This window comes from Panicum virgatum, chromosome 7K (genome assembly GCF_016808335.1).
Source record: "Panicum virgatum strain AP13 chromosome 7K, P.virgatum_v5, whole genome shotgun sequence".
Classification (NCBI taxonomy): domain Eukaryota; kingdom Viridiplantae; phylum Streptophyta; class Magnoliopsida; order Poales; family Poaceae; genus Panicum; species Panicum virgatum.
Window position 1 is genome coordinate 20,363,008 of NC_053142.1, and position 6,177 is coordinate 20,369,184.

The window sequence follows — 6,177 nt, forward strand, 5'->3', positions numbered from 1 at the left end:
CTATTCCAGGCAGTCGTCAAGCTAAAAGAATGAGCTTCAGCTTAGCAACAAAGTGTCAAATATTACAGGATGCTCCATTTTCCTGCAGGTAACCATATAATTTCCTTCACATATACCATGTACTAATCATTGCTGATATTGTTTAATTCAAACGCAATAAAATGGTATAACATAATTCCGGAACACCTTTTAGGTGCTTTACCTCGACAGTATGGATATTGGAGTGATCAGTATGAAGCATTCGTCATTCTCCACGCATTAGACATTTCTCGGCAGAAACAATGAAGTCTATGGTGCTTGCTGATAGTTTGTGCAGAACTGCAGACAGTAGCTGCAGACAGTAACGAGTTCGAATTTGGCAAGAGTCAGGTTAGCATTCCATTGGAGGATTCAATCAAACATGCTAGTGAAATGTTGGGAAATAAGTACTATATTTGCCAAATTTAATTGTATCCTAAGTACACAATACTTACAGACATAATATAATACAGTAATAGTGTTGATATTGCCGTAGTTGGCCTCGTTTCATACATGCAATCCTGAAAACAATGGATCAAATTTATCTAGTCACCATGAGAACAATGAAGACCATGTTTTAACAGATAGAAACAGCTACATTAGAAAATTGCCATTAATATCACAAGTAGCAGAGTAGCATGGTATTCTTTATAGATTTTCCTAAGAAATTTATCATAATTTGCACACCAATATCTATAAGCATTGATATTGATATTGTTGATTCTAAGGAGGCTACAAGACTGTGACTCGGAATGTACAACTCAATGGGACTGGTAGTGACTCTTCCACAACTATAAGTGAACGCAGATCAGGGGATTCTGGTAATGGTACCACACCAACACTATTATATGAAGGTAATAAAAGAATGTACATTTATCAAGCGACAGAGCAAACCATTTGAGCAAAATCATCGAAAAAATAATAATTATGTTTGCATCGTGATACATAATTCCTTCTGAACACATACTTAACTGAATATTGTCCATCAGGTCTCAGCGGCAAGACTCTCCCCATACAATTTGACATTACTACTGCTATCGCACGGCCAGCCGAAACAAACTTGGTTGACCTGGAGAATGCGTCCTGTAAGCTTACTTGAACCAATATATGTCTTGCACCTCAACTATTGGTCGCATCAACTTAACTAATGAGAACCAATATTGATATTTTGTAATTCATGCAGTTGGACGGAGCAACACAAAATCAGCGTCTGCTCCTGGTCCAGCGAAATAGGACACGTCCTTCGGCTGCTCGAAAAAACGACCTAGAGATTGACAAAGCATTTCAAGTCTAACCATATCATGGGAGAACACCGCACCAAAAGAGATTTAGATACTGCAAATAAACTTGCAATGTAGTAAAATTAGATATAATCCTTCTTTTACCTTGAACGGAAGCAAAATGCAATAATACTGTTTTTTTAAGGGACTTCCACATGTTTTTTAAAAAAATCATGGGGACATGCCGCCCCCCCCCCCCCCCCCGATAGGTTTTGAATTATTCATGTTACACATTTCAGAATTAAAAATATATATTATATCAACTCCAATTACAGAAAAGTCTGATACACTCTTATAGGCAAGCATGCACTATCATAAATGAGTCGTCCAAATTTCAAAATAAACTATACTACATTCTTCGCCTATCAAATATCAATTATGCGCCGTGTCGTGGAGCTGCAACCACGGCCGGGTGGCGGAAGGCACCCGCCCTAGCCCAGATGGTGTGTACTCAGGGGTTAGCTAGTTCCAGAACGATCTCACTCAAAAACACGATGAACACAGCAAGATTTAGAGTGGTTCGGGCCGCCGGAGCGTAATACCCTACGTCCACTGTGTGTTGTATTGCCTCCCCACGAGAGTGTGAGAGCTTGTGTTCGTCTGGAGCTGTCCTGTACACAGCGAGTGCCTCCCTTTTATATCTCAAGGGAGGCGCGTACATGGCTGCCGGGACCCCGACAAGTGGGCCCAGCGATGCGGTATAAAATATAGTACTGTTCATCATTATGGCGTTGCAGGCAAAGGAGATCTTTCTCTGGATATCTTTGCCTGCTCTTGGAGCCTCCCGTTCAGCATGTCTAGGCGCTGTCTTGTCGGAACGGCGCTCGTCGTAGCCAGCGGAGTCGCCTGCCACGTAGCTGAACGGCTGTGTAGGGAGCGGCGTAGGCGGCATGATGGAAAAGTGCCGTGCCGTCGTATCCATTTAATGCGGCTGACGAGCTCTGCGCGGGCGCGGCACAGGCGGCTGCACTGTGCACCTTGGTAATACGCGGTGCACAGCGGGGCATGTCAAAGACTGTCCCGCGTGCTGCGGCGGCAGAGCATGCGTCAACCATCCGCATTAAATGTGGTGGGTGGGCGAGTCCCCCTTGCGGAGGACTCGCGCACGAGCCCGCGCCCGTTCCTCCGGGACACGTGGCGGATCCGGACCCCCGCACGGTAAGGGGGGTCCGGACGGCGCAGGAGGTCCCGGACCCCTATGGGGGATCCGAGGCCTCGGCTGTCAGCTCGGAGCTTCCCTTCCTTAGAGACACGTGGCGTCTCCGGACCCATCCCCAGGCGGGGAATGGGTCCGGGGCCGTTGGCCTGGTGAGGGAAGAGCCTGACCGGAGGGGCCTGGCTACTCCGTCCTTGCGCGTAGTTACGGATAACTACGCGGGTCCTGTCTTGCTGCGGTAAGAGTGGGTATCCCTGCTACAGGGTACCGACAGTGGCCCCCGGGCCCACCTTGGGGGAGGTACGAACCCGCAGGTGGGGCCACTACCGCGATTTGGCTCTGCATAGCTTGAAGTTTCTTTCTACAGAGGTCTTGACCGGCTTTGACCATCCATCGGATTGTTCGCTGCCTCATCACATCGCAACGGCTTATTGACTCGTGGCCCCCACGCACAGTGGTACACCTAGTCATGCGCGCGACGCTCGGCATTCTTGCGGCCAGAGTAAACGGATCATTTACCACCGGCGCAGTTCCCGAAAAGCTCGGCCACGCCAGCGCTTAATACGCGCACGTCAGCTCGGCTTCCGCCTCGCTCCGCGCCGCATGGGCGACGGTTCAGATCCCGTTTTTTCGCACCCTTGTTGGTTACCCGCTCACCCCGCCAGGTGGGCCTGGGCCCCCACGTCATGGACTGGGCGGTTAACTCCAGGCGCGGGCGTCGCTTGGGTTCCGGCGACGGTTCCGGAGTGCGCCGGTTGATTCGGGCTTATATTGGGATGAATCCGCATTCCGCGGTTACTTTCCCGCATTCGCCTTCTTCCTTCCAACCTTTGCGCCCCTTTGCTTTTGAGCTTTCCTCGCCCCTTTCTCCCTCGCACAGGTTGCTTCTTACTCCACCGAGAGATGGCGTCCCTTGTTCATCCCCGCCGCTACCAGACCGAGGGAGAGTTGAACACAGTGCGCCGTCTGCTGGGATGGAGTGCTCAGGAGACCGGCTGGGGGGTGCGAGCAGGCTCGGTTCCCCTTGGCAACCTCCGCGCTGGGGAGTTTGTGCTATTTATCTCGCACATCTCCACCGGCGTGAGACTGCCGATTTCTTCGTTCCTGCTGCTGCTGCTGGAAGACTTCGGCCTCCAACTTCAGCATCTGACGCCGCACTCCCTCCTCCTGGCGTCCATCTTCGTGCATTTATGCGAGATGTTCGTGGGAGTTCGGCCCTGCGTCATCCTCTTCCGCTATTTCTTCATTCTGGTGAGGTCCGGAAGGAGCAAGGACGAGGTGGGAGGGTACTACTTCCAGGTGAGGAGTGACCTGACGACTCCTTACATTCCCGGCCTTGCTGGCGGAAAGTGGGAGGAGTGGCGCAGGGACTGGGTGATCGCCACCACCGAAGCCAACGAGCGCCTCGCCCTGCCGACCGAGGGGCCCGCCTCCGACAAGGCATCCTGGAGGGCCAAGCCGTCGCTGCAGCCGGAGTTCGACTCCGTGCTGGACAAGATCAGGTCACTGGCGGAGAGCGGCCTCACCTCGTGGCACGTGCTCGGAGACTTCGTGAAGCGCCGGATCGCTCCCCTGAAGCAGCGGCCGCGTCCTGCGTGGAACTTCACCGGCCTCAACGACTGCAGCAGGACCCAACGCGGTGAGGGGAGCGACCTGACTCAGGAGGCCTTGGAGGTTCTGGTGCGGAACGTGACGGGGGACGCCTTCATCCCGGAGAACCTGATCCTCCCGCAGAGCATAGTCCCCCTCTGCGAGGACTCCGCGAGGGTGGCGGTGCTGGCAACCCTGCCAACTCTGGACGACGGGGGACTGGCCCCACGCCAGACCGGAGGCGACGCGAACCGCGGGCTCCGGATCCCTGGTGCATCCGGGGATCAGGCTACGCTGAGCGCTGCGGGACCTGGCGCCACCACGAAGGGGAAGCAGGCCGCGGCTAGCAGCGCGGCCGCAGCCGGCTCCAGCCGGGCACAGGGCAGCTCCGGTGCATCGTCGGGCGACGCAGGCCGGCGCAGGCTACTCCGGGGCGACGGGACCCTGGTCTCGGAGCCCGCCGCGAAGCGCCAGAGGTCTTCTGAGGGCGCAGGCCAGGGTAGCTCCCGGGCTGCCGGCCCCCACGGGCCCTCTGGGGCGACTGGACCACCACCATCGCCGCCGAGGAATTTCTCCCGCCGGCAGCAAGAGCAGCAGCAGCAGCAGCAAGAGCAGCGGCAGCAGGCACGCGGGCGGCAACAGCAGCAACAGGTGCGACCCCGGGTTGCGCCCATGCCGCAGCCACAGGGACAGCAGCAGCGGGAGCAAGCCCGGGTTGCGCCTGCATCGCAGCTGCAAGGGCAGCAGCAGCAACAGCAGCCGCCGCAAGAGAAGAGGCCTGGGCTCCGGGGACGCTGGGTACCCGGTACTTCTGGGTTAGTGTCATCCTGCTCTCTTCCCTTGCGCCGGTGCTCTGTTTTGTTGTGTTTTTTTTTTAAGGCTTTTCTGCCTTGTTAACAGGGCTCCTCGCCCCAGCGGTTCTCCTACCCTCGCCGGCACATCGGCCGTCGTTGCAGAGGATGAACACGGGCCCCAGAAGCCTGAAGATCCAGCCAGCACCTGTTCCTCCCCACGGACGGCGCCAAATGTCGTGGGATTTCTAGGGTACCCACAGCCGGGTGGCGGAGCGCACCCGCCTATTCCCAGAGAGGGAGTACTCGGGGAGGTACTAGGCGATTGGGCTGATCTAGCTCTGAGGCGTGCACACAAGAACACACGATCTAAAGTGGTTCGGGCCGCCGGAGCGTAATACCCTACGTCCACTGGGAGAAGTTTTGATCTCTGTTGTGTATGAATCTATCCTCTGCCGGGCCTTGACTCTCACCCAGCCTGAGTCTTCCTTCTAGCGGGCGCCCCCTTTTATAGACCAAGGGGGCGGATACATAGGACGTTGGGGCCCCGACAGGTGGGCCCAACGTGACTGCGCAGCATACTACGCAGAGTATTCAGATGGGTACAGTGGTTACGGATCTTTCCTCCGATACGCTTTGCTAGCGCTACAGTGGTCTTCTCTTGTCCCGTCACCAAGGTGTCCGTTGGGGGAGCGTAGCTTGCGGCGTAGCCTGTGGAGGCTATTATATAGGCGTCATAATGGGTGAAGCCGAGCCGTCGTATCCATCTGTTATGGCAGACTTGGCAGGCGCGGCGTGGGCGGCGCCTGCGGCTCCACTATCTTGGTAACACGCGATCAATAGTGCTTCTTGGTCAATGAATCGCCTTGGCTTCCACCGCATCAATGCGGGTGTCTACCTACCACAATAAATGCAGTGGTGGGTGAGGCTTAGTATGGAGACCAAGCGGCCTTGAAATGTCGTGCTTGTAGACACGTGTCGCTCCGGACCACCCCGAGGCAGGGCGTCGACTTCTTCCCTTAGCGAGTGGTCCGGTTACCATACAAGGGGTCTGGGACCCTATGAGGGGTCCGGGACCCTATGAGGGGTCCGGGACTTCCGCGGGGGTCCGGACCCCTCGGGAGGTCCGGAGCCCCGGCTGTTCGGGCTGCCCGCCTCTTCCGGGACACGCGTCGTTCCCGTACCTTTCCCAGTCGTGAGGCAGGTCCGGAACCGTCGCCGAGAGATCAGGACTCCGGACCACAGGGGTCCGGCTGTTTGGACGTAGTCAAGGATAACTACAAGGCTCTTGCCTAGATACAGCAAGAAGGGGTACCCCAGTCCTGGGGTACCGACACGCCGG

General features: G+C 55.6%; 1 long non-coding RNA gene across 1 annotated transcript; it reads left to right on the top strand.

Moving 5' to 3' along the window:
• The first annotated feature begins 704 nt into the window (after nt 1-704).
• Nucleotides 705-1,440, top strand: LOC120640473. The gene is made up of 3 exons (XR_005661815.1): nt 705-872; nt 1,008-1,103; nt 1,202-1,440. It is a non-coding gene; the product is annotated as an uncharacterized LOC120640473 (long non-coding RNA).
• The last annotated feature ends 4,737 nt before the right edge of the window (nt 1,441-6,177 follow it).